The sequence below is a fragment of the Ctenocephalides felis genome, unplaced genomic scaffold, assembly GCF_003426905.1.
Source record: "Ctenocephalides felis isolate EL2017-DRISC unplaced genomic scaffold, ASM342690v1 CF-g0.4_SCAFFOLD_01170, whole genome shotgun sequence".
Taxonomy (NCBI): Eukaryota; Metazoa; Arthropoda; class Insecta; order Siphonaptera; family Pulicidae; genus Ctenocephalides; species Ctenocephalides felis.
In genome coordinates, this window is record NW_020537324.1 from 50923286 (window position 1) to 50944650 (window position 21365).

The window sequence follows — 21365 nt, forward strand, 5'->3', positions numbered from 1 at the left end:
TGCCGTCTAACGTTCCGTTCTCTTAAAAACTGAGTTACCGTTTTTGGCACTTTTTGCCCCATATCTTTGCAACAGCTAGACCTGCCTTTGCCAAAAATTAATCAGCACGTCTTCTCATCAATATGAATCGAATGTTTTTTGAATTATTCAAATCGCTTCATCCGTGTTCCCGAAATCGTCGACGAAAATTTGTATCTGCACACACACATACTGAAGTATGCCAAAATGTTCAGAAGGTTTTAAAACGTAAAGATATATAAAAAATTTCATTTTATATTTTTTTGCGATTACTATAACTTGCCCTACGGTAAGTTAATAATTAGTAACAAAAGTAGTGATTTTGTTAATGACACATATATAAATCATGTATGTATCGTTTGGATTATTATTAACATTTTTTACAGAACTAGAGGAATCACGGCTTTTTCTTATCGAATTTATTCCAATGGCTGTTAAATTTGTAAAATTCAAATGTTGACTTATCACATCACGAATGTTACTTTTGACACAGATCATACTTATTTAGGGGATTCATGATATCTGTTAACATAAAAAGTTGCATCGAAATTTTTGCATCGAAACAGTTTTTGATTTTTTGAAATCGATTCGGTAGTATGAGCTTGTCGACAAAAAGTTCAACACTTGTTTTTAAATTATAAAGAAACGGCTCGGCAGATCGTCTCACAAAACTGACAAACGATAATCCACATAGAGCATCAAATGGCTTTTAAATTTCTGAAATCGGTTCAGGCATTTTTGAGATGCCAAAAAAACGATATTAACCGTCGACTTGTCGTAGGGCCGTTATATTTTCTTTGCTAAAGCATCGCCATTGTTTTGAAACAAAGTTTAAAATTACCAAAATATTTCAAAATAGAGAAATCATTTTTTTCAAAAAGTTTTTTTTTTAAAGTCATTTCATTCAAAAATTTTGAATTTCTTAAAAATCTAATTTTTTCAAAGTTTGAAAAAATCAATCTTTTTTTAAAAAAATAATTTTTAGTAAGAAAAGTTTCAGCGATTTGCCTTAAGGCACGATAAAATACACCACTAGTTCGATAATAAAACGACTTAATTCAATCTGTCCATTAATATTGCCTTGAATTTTTCACATAATGTAAAAAACAGTGAACAACATGTGACACAGCACGTCCTAAAAGCGCGACATTTTCATAAATATTTATAATTAAACCATGGCTTGTAGGACTCTAATATTTTAAGATGTCCAGAAACTCTAACATAAAAAGTTTCATCAAAATCGTTAAAACAATCTATTTAACAGTTGAACACGAAAGAGATTAATATTTTATATTTATGATAAATTTATACAAAAATACATCAAATTTTTAATTACAAGGATTACCGCTATTATGAAATAACTAACCAAAAAAACTAAAAATCCATGCATGTTACTTAATAGTTTTGTTATATCGCATTGCGTTTGCTTATTAAAATTTATCTACTTAATTTTGTAAAAATAAAATTAATACAAAACACGTTGAGATAAAAAAATATTTAATATATATGATAAGTTGAGAAAATATATGTTCTGTAATAGGAATTATTTTCAAATTTATTATAATAATTAAAATAATAATTGCTTTTCAGATTTTTTAGAAAGTAAGATACTTTTTGACAAAGGAGAATATAGAACGGCCTGAGAAAGTTTGAGAAACATTCTAATAACTAAAACCTAAAGAAAATTAGTTTTATTTTGCAATTCAATTGATTCTGGTTTGGCCAACCAAACTAGACGAACACTAATCATAATTAGGAATAATATTTAATGTTTATTTAATTAATATTTAATATATTTAAGATGTTAATGACAGTGCGTACAAAATAATTGAATTAAATTGACAAAGCATATATTAATGTAAGAAACGATTTCAAGGTTTTAATTAATTATTAAGTTATTAAGTACTTTCAATTTATTCATTAAAGTAACAAACAAATTAGAAATGTGTCCTTGACTATTCAACTCTTGCATACTTATCCAAAAAAATTGAATAAATAATATCTGACTCAAAATAAATTATTTCTATATATATATATTTAGTTTATCCCACATTATCAAGTCGTAACTTTATGTAATTATGTGTTATTATTTATTGTATGTGGTATTTTTCATGCTATGTGGTTTTTGCGTGGAAATAAGAGGAGAATTAAACAAAAACAAAGTAAATAAAAATACTATAAAACTATAAAATTAAAAATACAATTGCTAGGAAAAAATCATCTGTTTAGGTAAAAGAACAAAATTTTCAGGCTAGGATTGGACGTAAAGCTAGGTAATTATTTTTGAACTTTTTGATGGATTAAGCTCTACAGGTTGAATTTGAGTGAAAATGTAATTTGTTTCTATGATGTATTTTAATCTGTAATATATTCTGTTACAAATGTACTAATCCTTGTTTAGTTCGATGCGTTAATTGTTAAAATACCTAAAACTTTGTTTTGGCAACTTTAAATTGGTAATAAAATGTTCTGATTCATGCGAATGAAATTGTTTCTGTATCTGTATTTTATAGAGTTGAGTATAATTGTATTATTCAATTATTCATTAATACCATGCACAAAAAGTGATATGAGCTTGACAAGAATAGAAATTATCAACAAACAAATATAGTAAAATGTTTAGAGCTATAATTCATGTTTTGTACTTAAACTATGTAGTTAGAGATAAAGTTTTTTAATAAAAGTTTTGTGGAATACATGTTACTTCAAATTATATTATTTATATCAAGCCTTATCACAATTATTTAATTGTGAAAATATCAAAAAAACTAGATATAATAAATCAGCTGATCCTTTTTTTTTTTTCTTACTTAATTTCTCAATTGACTATATATATCTCGTACTCGTGACTTATAGTTTTAGAATTTTTATAAAATCGGAATCTAAAATCCTTACGTTAATACAATCAAATATAGATACAAATTATATACAATGGATATATACTTATGCAGAAATATCCTAAACTTGTTGAAATTAATATAGGGATGATTGATAACAACTAAATAATTGATTGAATTGATTTTGCGCCCAAAATTAGAAAGATGTAGTATGTTCGTTTGAACAAGTACCTGTTAATGTATTCACTAAGCACCTCCATCATGCCTGTTTGTGGAAGCTCATATTCTGAAAATAAGGGTGGCGTAAATAGAACAAATGCCTACTGATACTGATACTGAAATTTTGACACTGATACTAATACTGAATATTGATATTAGGCATACTAAAGTAATGCCTTTAAATACGATGTTAGTTATAACAATATAATAAAATCAAAAAAATATAATTTTCTTTTATAATTTTATGACTAATACATTGTATATAAGGGCAGTATTTCAGTATTCTTACGTAGGAATATGTTCAAATAACGATCTAATTTACTATTTTTCTTGATAACTGGTAAATTAGCAAAATTATATTAAATTTAACACAATTATTGATGATCAAAATAAGTATACCGACTTTCTTTATTACCGTCTCTCTATCGTCAATCCTATAAGTTGGGTGTAAATAGTATTTTAATTTTGTAAATAATCGAGTAACAATTCAAGATATCAATTTATAGGTATACTGACTAGTTTCATCATAATGTGAAAAACTATTACAAATTTCAATTATGTGCATATTTTGCTAAACTTGATATGTACTTTCGATGTATAGTTATGTTGGGCATTATTAAACGGTAAACAAACAAGCGACTAATACATACTAGATGCATTTTCAAAAAGCGCGACCCATTAAATCAGACTTTTTAAAAAATTTATAATTGACCTACTTGTCGAAGGCTTATAATATTTTAGAATCGTCGTTAAAATTGCGCCCTGTTATAAAAAATATTTTATGAACATATGAACTTCTCCTTGGAAAAGAACTTTCAACTATTCTATAAAGCATTGATTTACCTTATTAACTTCCCGTAGGGCAAGTTATAGTAATCGCAAAAAAATCGAAAATGAAAATGTTTATATATCTTTACGTTTCAGAGGTTTCTGAACATTTTGGCATACCTTAGAAAAAATGGATGTATGTGTGTGTGTGTGTGTGTGTGTGTGTATGTATGTATGTATGTATGTATGTATGTATGTATGTGCGTGTGTGTATGTATGTGCGGATACAAATTTTCGTCGACGATTTCGGGAACACGGATCAACCGATTTGAATAATTCAAAAAACATTCGATTCGTATTAATAAGGAGACGTGCTGATTAGTTTTTGGCGAAAGCAGGTCTAGCCGTTCCAAAGATACGGGGCAAAAAGTGCCGAAAACGGTAACTCAGTTTTTAAGAGAACGGAGCGTCCGATTTGAATATTTCAAAAAACATTTTACTTGTATTGACAAGATAAAGAATTGATCAAATTTTCATGAAGGCAGGTCTAACGGTTTCGGAGATCTGATGAAAAAAGTAAAAAAAAATGCCATTTGGCGGTCAAAAATGATCATTAGACATATGCACATCAAATTATCAAATATTTTATAGAGATTTTAACAATAAGTATAAATTTTTTTTACATTTCTATGGGTTCCGTACCAATGTTTACGCGTTAGACGGCGACGCGGCGCTTACGGGCTTTGATATTTCGTCTTTATGCAGTTAAAGCAGTACGATTGCTCTGAAAAAAAGTTTAGATCTTCCAAAATATGTCAAAATAAAATAAAACATTTTTTTTTAAAAAAAAAAAAATAAAAAAAATTTTTTTTTTTTCAAAAAAAAGTAATTTTTTGTCCAATATATAGTTTCTCAAAAATCTTATTTTTTCAAAGTAAATTTTTTTCAAAAATCTTAATCGTTTTTAAAAAAAAATTTTGGTACGGGAAGTTCCAGCAATTTGCCTTAAGGCACGATGCCTTAATTGCCTTAAGACAGAATTCCACTTACAGCTAGTTATCATATGTTTTGTTTGCTTATTCGTTTCTTAATGGAAGTAATTTATTAGTTTAATTTTTTTCTTGAAATCGCACTTTGTCAAAGCAAAAGTTGCCTTTTTCATTTCGAAGCAAGTTGAAAGACAACAGTTTCAAGATAGCCACGCTGTTCGGATTTCTTGGAAATTGGATTGAAATGAAAATGGTAATGTATTTCTCAATTTCAATTTCTCTGAAAGGTTTTCTACTGTGTGTTGAATAAGGTACAATTAACATCTAATTTGTCAACTGGCAATGCCAATAAGGTTCCTTTTTCTTTAGTTATTTTGTATGATAACAAAAAGTCATTCAAAGTCATTCAAAGTAGTCATTACATATAAATCTAGATCACATGAAAACATATAATATATATATATATATATATATATATATATATATATATGTGAGGAACTCAATTTCAATTACACTCATACACTAATAACCTAATAATAATTCCTAATAAACTTATATTCTTTAGTTCGTAGTTGCCTTTTCTAGGGAAGCAAAACTTATCAAACTCTAGAAATAAGTAATTTTCATCGTTTGTAAAATAAATAAATTGCATTTGCACCACTTATATAACTTCTCCTGCAATTTATTATAAGCAAATCATAATTTTATGTAAGTATAACTCACTATATTTGCATACCGTATACTACTATTTTTTCAATCAATTAAATTAAAATATTAAATACTTTGATCTACGGTGGCAAATTACTCCACTTATGTAAAAAAAGTATTTGGATAAAATATGCATGAACAATAGCTTTTATTTAAAAAAAACAGTAAGTATTCAAAATTACCGTGATTTATTAAATTAATCAATAACTATTTTATAATATATTTAAATAATGAAAATCAATCACACAGAGTTTTGGCAAAGTTTATGTATAACAAAAAATATCTTGCCCAATCCGTACATAAATCCATCAGATTCGATACTACATTGTAAAAAAACTATTTACATATTCAATAACTATTTTATTTCAATTTTAACGCTTTCTCTGTATCAGAATAGCTGAAATCATAAACATATGTATGCAAAATTGTTTTATCCGAGTACCAACAAATATAATGAAACCAAAAGCAAGTATAAAATTTCTAAATATATTTCTGCGTGCTACTTAACATATTATTTATGATCAAATAAAGATCATTTCAATAGATCATTACCTCATATGGAAAAAAAGAATCAATTCCTTCAATTTCAATAATCATGAATATAACACGGTCAAATTAATTTAATTTAGAACAAATTACGACATAGTTATAAACTATGATTCTAATATTTCTAATTAGAATATTCAAAAACATTGATCGTATGATAAGTTAAAATATTAGCAAAATGAAATGAATTAACAAGTTTCAGATACATTATATTCAAAATAATCACATAATTTTCATTAGAAACGTATATACGTATATGCGATTCACATTATCTGTAATAAATAACTAATTGGTTTTAGCTTAGATGTGAAGGTAAAGGTTAACACTTTTCTAAATTAAATTAAAATTACAAAGAAACGGTTCGGCAGATAGTCGCACAAAACTGAGAAAAGATAATCCACATCGAAATACATTGATCGGCTTTTGAATTTTTAAAGTTTGTAAAACAAATTTTTGCAAACTTTGACGAATTTTTAAAGTTGAACGAGTTGACGTAGGGTCGTAATATTTTAGTATGATCTATAAGATTATGGTATTTACAGTCGAAAAAAAAAACATAAAAATCGAAACGGCCCAGCCGATCTTTACCAAAAACTAATCATGTCGATTCCCAACGAATATCTTTCAAACGGTTTTTAAATGTTTATAATCGATTCAGAATTACGGGCTAAAACGTGGACGAAATTTTTTTCACTTTTTTGCGATTTACAAAGTAATGGTTCGGCCGATCGTAGCGCAATACTGATAAACGATTTAAATTTTTGAATTCGGTCTATTCGTTGTTGAGAAAACGTCGATTTACGAAAAAAATCTGTTCACATACACGCACACACACATATATTTTTTCTCTTATTCGATTCAGAATGGCTTGAAACGTCGAGAAAACATAAAATTAGCAGCAAATCCGATTTTTTTATGAAAGCAAACTTTTCTTTCGGAAAGTTAATTAAAAAATTAAAATGTGTCAGGTGTAAGTTCATAAAAATGGGATTCAAAACTTCAGAATTTTCAAATAACGTTCTAGTAAATATTGAGATCGTTTAAGTGAAGATTATTAATGTATAGTTCATGTATGTACTAATTTACAAACAATTTTTTAAACTTATACACAATTGATTTGTATGATCATATAATACACTTTGATACTATTATGAAAGTTATATTTCTTAGTTAGAATATTTATAATCTTCCAATTTAATTTCTGTCAATTTTCCTGAAAAAAGTTTAAACATATTCATATATGTCTAAAAGGTTTGACATGATTTACATTAAACCAATCGACTGGACGACTGGTAACTTTGTTTTTGTCACTAAGTTTTGTTTGTGAATAAACGTTTCCAAATGCGTCTGGTCACAAACCAGACAAGGTCAGACATTTCGTGGCCAAAATCCTTGTGACATGCCATAATTTTGCTCAATCATGCTGATGATATCACGATGAAGCGAAAACATTAATATTTTATCACTTTTACGTTTTGATCCGTAAAATTTTGTGTCAGATCAGAAAATACTCTAACACTTCAAAGGGTAAATATTCGGAAAACTATATAGAAATCAAACATTTTTCATTTTTTGAAAATTTTAATATTTTCGTAAATCCTTTATTAATAATAAATATTTGGAAATAGTTGAAAATTTTATTATTATACAAATTTTTGAATAAATAGAAGACTGATATATTTGAAAAAAAATATATATAAAATTGTAAGTTCTATCAATAGTTTAATTAATCTGAAACTTTACTAATAATACAGAAAATTGTATACATATTAGATTCCAGAAACAATACGATTTGATAATACTAATGATGCGCAACGTTATCTGATATTTATTTTTGTCACTTGAATTTTATATAATAAAAGTTAGATAAATAGAACTGTTAAAACTTTATAACTTGTCATCAAAATTCAAACAATTTTAACTCCTAAAATTAAAATTTATTTTTTATAGATTAAATATTTTTATAATATACATCATTATTTTACACATACTTACTTGAACTACAAAATTTCTATATAGCCTAATATTAACCAATGTTAAATGATAAAAAAAAACTTCAAAAAAAAAAGAATTCTCTGGAATAGAGCATCTACACACTGTCACAAACAATATATACGAAAATTATTCAACAAATGCAAAAGACCAGCATAAATTAATTAATAAAAACAAAATATAACTGGTTGTGTATGGCATCGTGCCAAATTGCTGGCACTTCCCGTACTATAACGAAATGTTCGAGAAATATTAAATGTTTTCAAATAGATTATGATAAATACTGTTACATTGCCTAATATTTATAAGTTATATAAACTGAACTACAAAGTTAAAATTATTTATTCAAAGTATATAAGTGAGTTTAGAACTTTAGCCAAAATTAAAATTAAAATCTGAATTATTTTCGATAAATACAAAAAAAAAATTGAAAAAAAAAATTGAATTATTTTTTTCCAAAAACAATTATTTTGTCAAAACATGCAGATTTTTTTTTAAATCATTTAAATCGGATGCTCCGTTCTCTTAAAAACTCGATTCCTATTTTCTGCACTTTTTGCTCCGTATCTTTGAAACAGCTGGACCTGCCTTTGCCAGAAACTAATCAGCACATCTCCCTGTCAATAGGAATTAGGAATCGAATGTTCTTTGAAGGAATCAAATCGGTTGATCCGTGCGCCCGAAAACGTAGACGAAAAAATGCGAACATACAAAACACACACACATTCATTTTATCTGAGGTATGCCAAAATACTCAGAAACCTTGTAGTGTACTAGTTTTTTGGCAGAGGCAGGTCTAGCCGTTCCGAAGATACGGGGCAAAAAGTGCTAAAAACGGTAGCTCATTTTTAAAGAGAACGGTTATAATAATTCAAACATTTTATTTGTATAGACAAGATGAAGAACTGATTAAATTTTTGGGAAGGCAAGTCCAGCGGTAATAAACTCTCAATAAAAATACGTTAAAAAAATGTCATTTGGCGGTCAAAAATGTTTATTGGACTCATACACATCAGATTATCAGATATTTTTTAAAGATTTTTATAATGTGTAACTTTGTGTAATTTTTTTTGGGTTTTGTACCAAAATTTTAATTACAGTACGGGAAGTTCCAGCAATTTGCCTCAAGGCACGATGTCATAAACCCCACTAGTTTATTTTTGATTGATTATTTACACATATCGGGAAGTTCATGAAACTTTCCTCATTGCAAGATATCAAAATACCAACTAGTTCAATATTTGGTTGTCCATTTCGTAACATTTCATAAATCTGATTCTGTATATAGTCAAGCATTCATACAACGACCGCAGATGCTCGTAAGAAAAGACATTTTTAGCATAAAAATCGGAAAAATGAAGGTCTCTAAAGTATATATACTAATGCACAAGATTGATCAATATCTAACGAATAACACAAAATGCCCTTAATTATTATCAGTCATATCTACATAGTAACATCCACATAAAAAATAATATTATTAGTAATAATGCAATTAAAAAATCTAATTGAATTTTCTTTGAGTAGGTTTGAAGCTTTATAAACGTTATTTTTCTCTATTCGTGCGAAGCCAAAAATAGGTATATTATTCTCGCATAATAATATAAAAGATTTATTAGAGTTATTCAATTAAATTATATCAGCAATTACCTACATATCAATTCCGTGTAAAAACTATTTATAATACTTTAGAAAAAAAGCATAATGTAACGTGAATATTCAATGTTCGAAGTGAGAAATCGGTAACATTTATTGAATGAGAATAATAAAATAGCACATTATGATTCCGAAAACCAATATTTTTGTTCCTGAGTGTGATTTATCCGGTTTTGCAAATATTTATTCGAGCTTTTACCCTGAGGTGCTTACGTGATCTGAATTTGTGTCTTTATTGGAAAAATATTCTATAGTAACAAAAACCCCACGTGAAGTAAATAAATATCGGCTAATGTTGTTTGTGTTGCATATATACCTCAAACATTAAATTTTATTGCAATAATATTTCTCTACATTTTCCAAAGAGAAATCTCTCTGTGTAGATATTTGATAAAAATTACACAGAAAAACTTTATGTTCATTTTAGTGAACATGCAATCAACTGATGATATGAGAGACTAAAAACTATTTTTAGAATCTTTATATATATATATATATATATATATATATATATATATATATATATATGATTTAGTAGTTAATTTTGATGTTGAAATATATGAGTGAGTTCTTGAGGGCGATATATCAAACAAAGAAAAGCCAAAGATTTATAAAATAATCTTTATTTCCAAACGTTTCGACATTCAATTTAATGTCATCATCAGTGGATATTACGTTGGTTAGTTACATATAGAGAAGTGTACACAGCACTAGAGATTTGGCACTAACATTTATACAACTAACTTGTCAGCACTATGCATTTTTTTATATAATTTTTTTGTATGATGTAAACAGAAAAATGATAGTTTTATTGAACAAAAATGTAAGTAGAATTATGTAATTTCTGCCACGACTTCTGTACTTTGCTAGTACCGAGGCATGTATACTATCATTTTTCTGTCGAAACGTTTGGAAATAAAGATTATTTTATAAATCTTTGGCTTTTCTTTGTTTGATGTATCGCCCTCAAGAACTCACTCATATATATATATATATATATATATATATATATATATATAAATATATATAAACCACGTGTCACGATGTTGGTTCGCGATGGACGCCTAAACTACTAAACCGTTTTTAAATTTTATTGGCTTATCGTGTGCGTATATATCCAATCTAGGTTATATGAAAATTTTGCAAAATACATTTAATATAGAAATAGTTTTTATAAATTTACATAAATTTTGACAAAAATTTACTGAAAAAAAAACAAAACACTACAATGACAAATGTCAATAGTTATCGAAACTTCGAGAAAAAACGATTTATGATTTTTGAAAAAAAATTGGCAGTTCAAAGAATATTATTTTTACTAATTGAAAAAGGAACAGATATATTATAATATATCGAACAGTTATATCCAAATTAGGCAAAATGCTTTATTCAAAACAACAGAAATATTTAATGTTTAAAGATTTAAATACATGTTGACAATTGTAAACTAAAAAAAGTGAAATGTCATTTGTCAATATCTATAGAAAGTATTAGATAAATAAATTTTTAATTTATATTTATTTGGTTTGCTTACCATATTAGTTCGGATACTAAAACGTCCTCAAAACATTATAGATCAGAATGAAAAAGCGACATATTAAATTTAAGTTTAATCATAAACAAAATTTTAACAGGTCAAAAGAATTAATATTTTTAACGAATTCAAATAGCAACAAATACATTAATTATTTCAACTTATATTACAAATATTACAAATCACATTTTAGATACAGCATAATAAAATTTATCAAATTTAAATAAATTTGGGCCGTTTGAATTTATAACAAATGCCGAAAATAACGTTTGTTAATGTTGCGGGAAATTTATGAACTAGTTGGTATTGGTATTTTGCCTTAGGGAAAGTTACATGAATTTCCTAATATGTGTAAATGATCAACTTAAGCAGTAAAATATAAATTAATTTATGAGTAATTCGAGTGGATTTATTACACATAATTGAAAACGAACGAACACGAGTATTTTCTAAAAACAAATTTTCAAAAATCAATAATTTTTATAATTGAACCAGTTTCCGTACGATTTTAATAGTTTAGTATGTGCATTGAGATTTTCTCAAACTTTGATAAATTTTTAAAATTAAACGAATTTTCATAAGGTCGTAATATTTCAGTAAGTTCTATAAGACCATGATATATATCGCCAAAAAAAGTTTTATAAAAATCGGCTTAAATTTTTAAAACTTTATCACAAGAAAACGGCCCGGCCGATCTTTACCAAAAACTAATCAGCACGATTCTCAACCAATATCTATCGAACGGTTTTTGAATTTTCAAAATCGAATCAGAATTGCGGGCTAAAACGTGTACGAAAAATTATAACAAGTTTTTAACTATTTGTCAGAAAGAATATATTTTATTACAAGTTCATACCCATATCAAGCACCAAAGTAGTAAATAATATTTATAAAATGACATGTTATTTATAGACAATATGATATTTTGCATATTTTAATTATAATTTTTGACATTTGCTAATTTAAATTAAATTAAAAATAGTTGAAAACAATGTAATAAATCGGATATTTATGAAAAAATTTCAAATAATTATATTTATGTTTCACTTGATTTAAAAAAAAATATTAAAAAAAAAATTGCTATGCCAAAATAGATAGTATACATCTAAAATTATAGTATAAATATTACAGATATTGATAAATAATCATGCATTATTTTACAGTACGAAAATTGATAAAAAATTGATAAAAATGCCAAAAATCAAACATTTAATAAATTTGGACTCAGATTCCTCAGAACTTTATCCATGTTAGTTTCAGGGATAGTATGAATATCAATTTATAGTCGGAAATTTATATTATAAGTGATTTGCAAGTAATCACAAATTTAAAAAAATGCGTTGAAATCGGTGTGTGTCTAATCATAAATTTATAGAAAATTTTCAAAGAAAATATTAAGGGCTTACAGCAAGTTCCCAATAGTATGTGAGCAATGAAACCATTCCTAAATACAGCATCATAAAACATGTTAAAATGTTAATGTTTATTTTTTAATGTTTATTTTAAATTATAATTTACAAATATGATTCAGGAAATTCAAATGTTACCTTACGTCCTGTCAACTTTTTGTAAACGGAAGTGAACGTATCAACTTTATACTCAATTGTAGTTTGTTGACTTTTGTCCAAATGTCAAAAATGAACTTTAATGAGCTGATCCATCTAGCTCAACACGGATACGTTTAACTAACAATTTCAGCTGGAGAAACTAATTCTTCTAAAATAGCATCATACACAGATGTCAAAGATCTGCTACGTGGACGCTTCTGCTTATTCTTATTGTTAGTGCGAGTTTTATGTGTTGGTTTTGGTAGGATTTCACGCTCTCCAACAAATACAACATGATCGCCAGAAAATTTCTTTTCCAATTCTCGTACAAAGCGAGTCTGTACTTTTTGAAATGCTTTAAGTTTTGGAATAGGTACATAGATGATGATTGATTTTTTTTTATTCAGCTCAATTTCTCTAGCACGAGCTATATGTAAATTCCTCAATTATGCCTTCAAATCGGAGTTCATTTCCAGCTTTAATAGAGTCTTGGAAATGGAACTCTTGAATGCATCGGGCTCCAAGCTTTGACAATTTTTGTACTGAGAGTGTTAGCAAGGACGTAATACCAAATAGGGCATAACAAATTTATAAAAGTCACTTCGTCATTTATTATAAGTTTTGTAATGTACTCATTTATTCAAATATTTAATTATTTTATTTTATTTATTATTTAAGTTTAAAAAAACACTTTAATTAATAGTATTGATCCATCATATTCAAATTACAATCCGGATTTTATTTATTTAAGGATTGATATAAATTTTTTATAACAAAAGGTTTGAAATGTTGGTTGTCAAACGGATTCAAATTTCAATCAGGAGATTTTAATAAGGGCCGTCGCAACGCGGGGGGGGGTATGCTAGTATATATATATATATATATATATATATATATATATGATATTCAGTTTTCAGGACTAAATATATATATATATATATATATATATATATATATATATATATATGACGTCTGTAACATTGTCTAAAATTTATAACAATTATATAAACTGAATTACAAAGTTAAAATTATTTATTTGAAGTATATAATTGAGCTTTAGAACTTTAACTAGAAATAAAATTAAAATTCGAACAATTCAAATATATATATATATATATATATATATATATATATATATTTATTTATATATATATATCGGAAAGTAATCGTTTTGTCAACACAAGCCGTAAGTTTTTTGAACCATTCACATCGGATGCTTAGTTCTCTAACTGGCAGCCCATTCGTCGAAATAAAAAAGGTATAAAGTATAAAAACTTTTATTTATACGTTTCGACACAAGATGCGTGTCATCATTCAGCAACACAGACAAAAACACTCAACAAAATTTATTTTAAAAAATTAAACTAATAACATATTAGAAAAACATTTTTTAGAACAAAATTATGTATAACTAAAGATTTGAAAACTAATTTACTAAAAGTTATGAAATACATCATTGTGAAGCTAGAAGCCCCTACCGAGCATCTAGACTCGACTCTTGAGTCTAATTTAAATTAATATTATTAAGTTTAATTTTTTAAAATAAATTTTTGTTGAGTGTTTTTGTCCTGTGTTGCTGAATGATGACACGCATCTTGTGTCGAAACGTATAAATAAAAGTTTTTATACTTTATACCTTTTTTATTTCGACGAATGGGCTGCCAGTTATTTTGAAATAGAGATATATATATATATATATATATATATATATATATATATCGAAAGTAATCGTTTTGTCAACACAAGCCGTAAGTTTTTTGAACCATTCACATCGGATGCTTAGTTCTCTCAAAAACTACCATTTTTTGCACGTTTAGCTCTATATCTCCGAAACGGCTGGACCTGTCTTGCCCAAAAACTAATCACCACTTCTCTCCGTCATTACGAATTGAATGTTTTTTGGATCATTCAAATTGGATGTTCTGTTCTTTTAACGGTTTCTGCTTGTGTTGAAACTTTTTTAAATTTTATTTGTATATCGTAAATAATTCAGATTCTAATTTTAATTTTTGCTAAAGTTCTAAAGCTCACTTATATACTTTAAATAAATAATTTTAACTTTTCAATTTAGTATATATAATTCTTATAAGTATTTAGACAATGTTACAGTATTTATTCATAATAATCTATTTTAAAACATTTAATACTCCTTGAATATTTCGTTGTCATACACCACTAGTTTTTTTCAAAACAAATTTTTGATATGATCAAAATACGTATAGTTATATTAGCTTCATTTATGAAAATGTACCTCCTGCATGCGGATAACGTAGTTTATATTAAAATCATTATGTTTTCAGCGTACGAGAAGAGAAATAGTCTATGTCTTTGAACATTATATTCAAATTAATGATCTACAATCAAATGAGCCTCATTTCCAAACTTAAGGAAAATTTACAATATTTCGATACAGATAGAAGTACAAAGAATTTTAAATGTAGAATAGCATTAATTTTGCAGCACCAACACATTCGGTATGAAAAATAGTTAATAATTATAATTATTCCTGACTAATAATCACAAGTTACAGTGATTCAAAAATCCCGCGTTATTGGCAGTCTGATATCATGTTGTAGTGGTATCCAATTGTACTTTGAAATATAGATTAAAAGGGTAAATTCAATAAAAATTAACGTTTTCAGACACTATTGTACAAAGAAGTACCAATGTGAAAATTATATTAATAAAATTCTATAGTAGGGCATTAAATACAAAATGATATATAAAAGAAAGAGTTAATGTATAGATGTACCAGAAAGATATATATTATTTATTATCAAGATGGATCAATAACTTATTCTAGTACACAGATAAGTAAATATTTGTCTACTAATTTGCAAATTTGAAAAATATATATGAGATATTTCTAATAATATATTTCAGAATATCTTACATAATATTGAATAGTTCACTTCACTCAATCTGATATTAAGTTGTTTCTGAGATTGTTTCACAAATTAAAGTGCTTTTACATCTAAAAAAATATAGAGTTTAAATGCGTTTTAAAACTTAATATGCTTTTGAAACTGGTAGTCTTCATATAAATATATTCATTGAAACTGGCGAGATAAAACTCCTTATATAAGTAAAAAGCGATAGGAATCGTTTTGGCGATTTGCTATTTGTATTGAAGAACTGAAGCAAATCATAATTTATGCAAATTTACATTTAAAATCCAAACATGCGATGAAGTCATTAGTCATTAAGAATTTATATACAATATATTCGATGTTCATTTAATTATATTCAGATAAGTAATAGATTCCTTAATAAACATATATTAAGGAATCTATTATTTATTTGAGGTTTTTTGTTTCTTGCTCAATAGAACTTGTTTTTATCATTAATTTTTCAATTACTTCTGAAATTTTTGCAAGCTTTTACTCTAATAATTCGAACAAGATTTTATGTAAATACTTAATTATATAAAAGTTTCACAAAATTATTCAAGCACAAGCAATTGCTTGCACATGGTATGGCGGGACACAAAAGACCAATTTGAAATTAAGTAATTATCTTTCCTAAACTAAATGAACTATATCACAACACAAAACGCGTATCAAACAAACAACTATCCAACTGTGATTAATAAAAGTTTCATTCAATTCCTAAGTATAGAAATGTGTTTTTCATTATTTTTCTAAAACTTCTCATCTGTTCCTTTTCACCTCATAGGCGGGTTTAAAAGGAATAGCCAGGTGAAAACAGATCCAATGTTTTCATTACAGGTCCAATATGAAAATTATTGATCCAATTAAAATATAAATATTATAAGTCTCGTGAAGTGAACAACACTGCTCACAGCCAAAATAACTAACAATAAAAGATCATACTTTTATAGATATTTTAACATGTCCGTTTATTTCTAGATGGTGAATTCGCTTTGATTCAAGGCGATAGCTGCTTACACATTCTTTCCCTATACTTTCAAATACCGTTTCAAATACCCGCGGACCTTTGAGCTCTGCTCCACCCTATATGTTTGTATTAATGCATCGCATATATTCCAAATCCGTACTTCAAACCAACATTACTCCTATAATATCGACTAATTAGGCAATTAGTTGCCTAATGACTATATCTCGAGTTATCATCACTCCAATGTTCACCAAAACGCAGCAAGTTCTTAGTACTGAGGGTAAAGTGCATTTTCATATAAAATTAATCCAAAAGCTGGCTTTATGATAATACCGTATATTCTACAGCATGTTATGAGCAATATGTAAGTTTGAATAGATATTATTTTGATTGAATTTCGATTAATTGAGCAATTTAATTGAGCTTTAGTATATTTGATCCTGCTTCTGTTTATTTTCTAGTATGACAGATTTTAAGGAACTAAGTTAAATGAGTTTTAATTTATATAAAATATAAGTTACTATATCATCATTAATTCAAAATTAACTAGTGGGATGTATGGCATCGTGCCTTAAGGCAAATTGCTGGAACTTCCCGTACCCTAACGAAATGTTCGAGGAATACTGAATGTTCTCAAATAGATTATTATTAATATTGTAACATTGTCTAATATTTAGAATTATATAAACTGAATTGCAAAGTTGAAATTATTTGTTTAAAGTATATTAGAACTATAGTCAGAATAGAAAATAAAATTTGAAACAATTTTTTTTTCCAAAACCAATTATTTTGTTAAGACAAGCAGAAAGTTCTTTGAATCATTTAAATTGGACGCTTAGTTTTCTCGAAAACTGCCATTTTTTACATTTAGCTCCGTATCTTCGAAATGGCTGGATCTACCTTTGCTAAAAACTAATAAACACTTCTCCCAATCGTTACTAATTGAATGTTTTTCTAGGTCATTCAAATCGGATGCTCCGTTCTCTCAAAAATTCTATTTCTATTTTCTGCACTCTTTGCTCTTTATTTCCGTAATTGCTGGACCTGCCTTTGCCACAAACTAATCAGCACATCTCCCTATCATAGGAACCGAATGTTTTTTGAACAATTTAAATCGGCTATCCGTGCGCCCGAAAACTTGTATCCATACATACATACAAACACACATCTATTTTTTCTGAGGTATGCCAAAATTTCAGAAACCTTCAAAACGACGAGAAATGTAAAAAATTTCAATTTCGATTTTCAGTCATTACAATAACTTGATTATAAGTTAATTATAAGTGGCATTTTGCTTAATAAGGCAAACACTTTACAACTCTATATTTGTAAATATTCATCTTGGAATTGAAATTTATCAACTTTTCATTGTTTTATTTATTCAACTAAACTTACAAACTATCATAAAATGATATTAAAAATCTAGTTTGATGTTATAGTTAATGTCAATAACAAGTCTACCCAGTGTAAGTTGGGTATGTATGGAGTGAACAAATATCTACTCAGGCAACTAAAACTAAACTAAACTGCAACAATGAATATTAATGTATCAGGAACCAATATCTTAAATTGATTAGTTAGTTTCTCAACTTTTCAATATATGATAAAAAAAAATAAATTTTAACACAACCCATTATTTCAAACTAGGGCTTGTCTATTTTTAAAACTGAAATGAAATTCGAAAACCGGCTTTTTATAGAAAAATGGTTTCGGATGGGTGCAAGTACTTGCACTAGTGCTCTGAATCTCGGAATCATATCAATCCCTTCTGATTCCAGGAAATGTTATATATTGTGTGTTGTAATAATTAATTTAGATATTTCATCAGTTTAACAACTGCTTTTTAATGTATAGTTTATACGTTCATTATCAATATATAAATCATATGCCATTAAACATAAAAATAAATTAAGTAGTTTTCGAGCAAAATTTTTTTTCTATATAAAAATCGGAACCGGTTTTTTGAGAAAATTAGAATTTGATAACCGAGTTTCTGAAATGTCGGTTTTTGTATTAACCTTATTCCATACATAAATAAAGTCTTATAAGAGAACACTTTTGGTAGTCCGGTAATATTTTAGAATGATTGTTAAAATTTAATTCTCATACAGAATTTTGTAAAAAACTGTTTTCAAAAAAATTTTGAACTATTAAATAAGAAGCAACGATCTGCCCGATCTTTACCTAAAACTAATCAGCACCATTTCTAACTGATATGTTTAGCAGTTTTCAAATTTGCCAAATTGTTTCAGTATTTTTGCTTAGAACGCAGATGAGTTTTTTTTAAAGGTACTAATAATAATAAACCAACGTTGTTGAAAAGTCGTCTACCAAATATAAAGTTTTGGCCCACACAACACACACATGTCACACAAACGATTCATTTCAGTTAATAAAGTTGCGATCTTCGGTAAAAAGAAGAGCGAATGACAATAATTGAAAAAAAGTATAATTTCAGAGCGAGAATTATAGCATTCTAGATCCTCCTACCATAAAGTAATGACTGATGATAGTTTGCGTGGGCAAGAGATAAGTGGAGGTATTGAGTCCTACATACCCTGGCAAAAGACCAAGTTTGGGATGCATAAACGCATTTCCTTAGCTATGTAAAAAACATATACGATTCAAAAATGTCTCGAAGTATCGAAAAAATTTATAAATCGGAGATTTCACGAAAACGTTGTTGAAAAGTCGTCTACCAAATATAAAGTTTTGGCCCACACAACACACACATGTCACACAAACGATTCATTTCAGTTAATAAAGTTGCGATCTTCGGTAAAAAGAAGAGCGAATGACAATAATTGAAAAAAAGTATAATTTCAGAGCGAGAATTATAGCATTCTAGATCCTCCTACCATAAAGTAATGACTGATGATAGTTTGCGTGGGCAAGAGATAAGTGGAGGTATTGAGTCCTACATACCCTGGCAAAAGACCAAGTTTGGGATGCATAAACGCATTTCCTTAGCTATGTAAAAAAACATATACGATTCAAAAATGTCTCGAAGTATCGAAAAAATTTTATAAATCGGAGATTTCACGAAAACAAACCACTTTTTCCGGAAGTAAATTAAGACTCAACATCAATGTTAAATATGTATTTTTTTTTAGTATTAAATTATATATAGTTTATTAATATAATATAATACCCAAAAATATACATTCGATCATTTGCAAATTTTTTCACAAATCTCCCACTTCAGTTCGTGCAAATACTAAATTATGTAATATATTCCCTGAAGTGCTCTCCACCATAATTTAGGGATACAATAAGTTGCCTTTATGCAAAATCTGTTATCTACTTTTCATGAAAATTCTTTTATACTAAATATAAACAGTGTTCCATGCTTTTGTGAATGAATTATGTATAAACATGTTACATTCTTGAGTTATTTTTTAAGAAAACAGATTTTTATTGCATTTTTATGAAATTGTTATAATCTGTGCAGAAAACGAGCTTTACGTGAATGGCATATTTGTATTAGATTATTTTATATTTGTATTTGCCGTATAAGCTTTAAGGAACTTTAATTGAGTTCCACAACTTTAACTTACAAGGAGGACGCGCGCGTTGCTCGTCTGGGATTGTGATAAAATTTGGCATAATGGTAGATTTTATGCACTAACTGACCGTGGTAAAATATTGAAGGCCTATGAAAAGCGGTTTAATTATAAAAATTAATTAAAGTTTGCATTTTTGTGGCGCTTACAGTTCTTTCTTATCAGGGGTAGATTGTCCGAGTGGTAACGTCGGTAAATTCTAATTTTTGCATCTATGGTCCATAGTTCGAATCCCACATAGGCGTTTTATTAACTTCCAGTAGGGTAGTTATAGTAATCTATCGATCATCAAAAATGAAAATGTTTGTATTTCTCGATGTTTTGAAGGTTTCTGAACATTTTGGCATACCTCAGAAAAAATGAATTGTGTATGTGTGTGTGTATGTTAGTTTCAAAAAAAAATCCAAAAATTTGTTTCAATTTTTTTTCAATTATTTTTTCAAAAAAAGATGTTTGTTTGTTTATCGAAAATAATTCATATTTTGATTTTAATTCAGACTAAAGTTCTAAATCTCACTTATATACTTTAAACAATTAATTTTAACTCTGTAATTCAGTTTATATAATTCTTATAAATATTAGACAATGTTATAGTATTTATAATAGTCTATTTTAAAACATTTACATAATATTTCTCGAACATTTCGTTACGGCACGGGAAGTTCGAGCAATTTGCCTTAAGGCACGATGCCATACACAACTAGTTTACTTTTTACTTCCCGTAGGGCAAGTTATATAAGTAATCGCAAATTTTTATATATGTTCACGATTGAAAGGTTTCTGAATATTTTAGAGTACTTTAGAAAAAATGGATGTATGTGTGTGTATGTGTGTGTGTGTATGTGTGTGTGTGTATGTGTGTATGTGTGTATGTGCGAATACAAATTTTCGTCCACGATTTCGGGAACACTGATCAACGGCTTTAAATAATTCAAAAAACATTGGATTCGTATTGATAAGGAGACGTGCTGATTAGTTTTTGACATAGGCAGATCTAGCCGTTCCAAAGACACGGGGCAAAAAGTGCCAAACATAGTAACTCAGTTTTTAAGAGAACGGAGCGTCCAATTTTAATATTTCAAATTTACTTGTACTGACAATGATGAGGAATTGGTCAAACTTTCATGAAA

The 21365-nt window shown here is 27.5% G+C and overlaps 1 protein-coding gene and 1 pseudogene across 1 annotated transcript in view; both read right to left on the reverse strand.

Moving 5' to 3' along the window:
* The window catches only part of LOC113367364 (gonadotropin-releasing hormone II receptor-like), a 237296-nt gene that overhangs the window by 196359 nt on the left and 19572 nt on the right, over positions 1-21365 (reverse strand). The gene's annotated exons all lie outside the window — the stretch shown is intronic.
* LOC113365787 lies at positions 12782-13423 on the reverse strand (annotated as a pseudogene).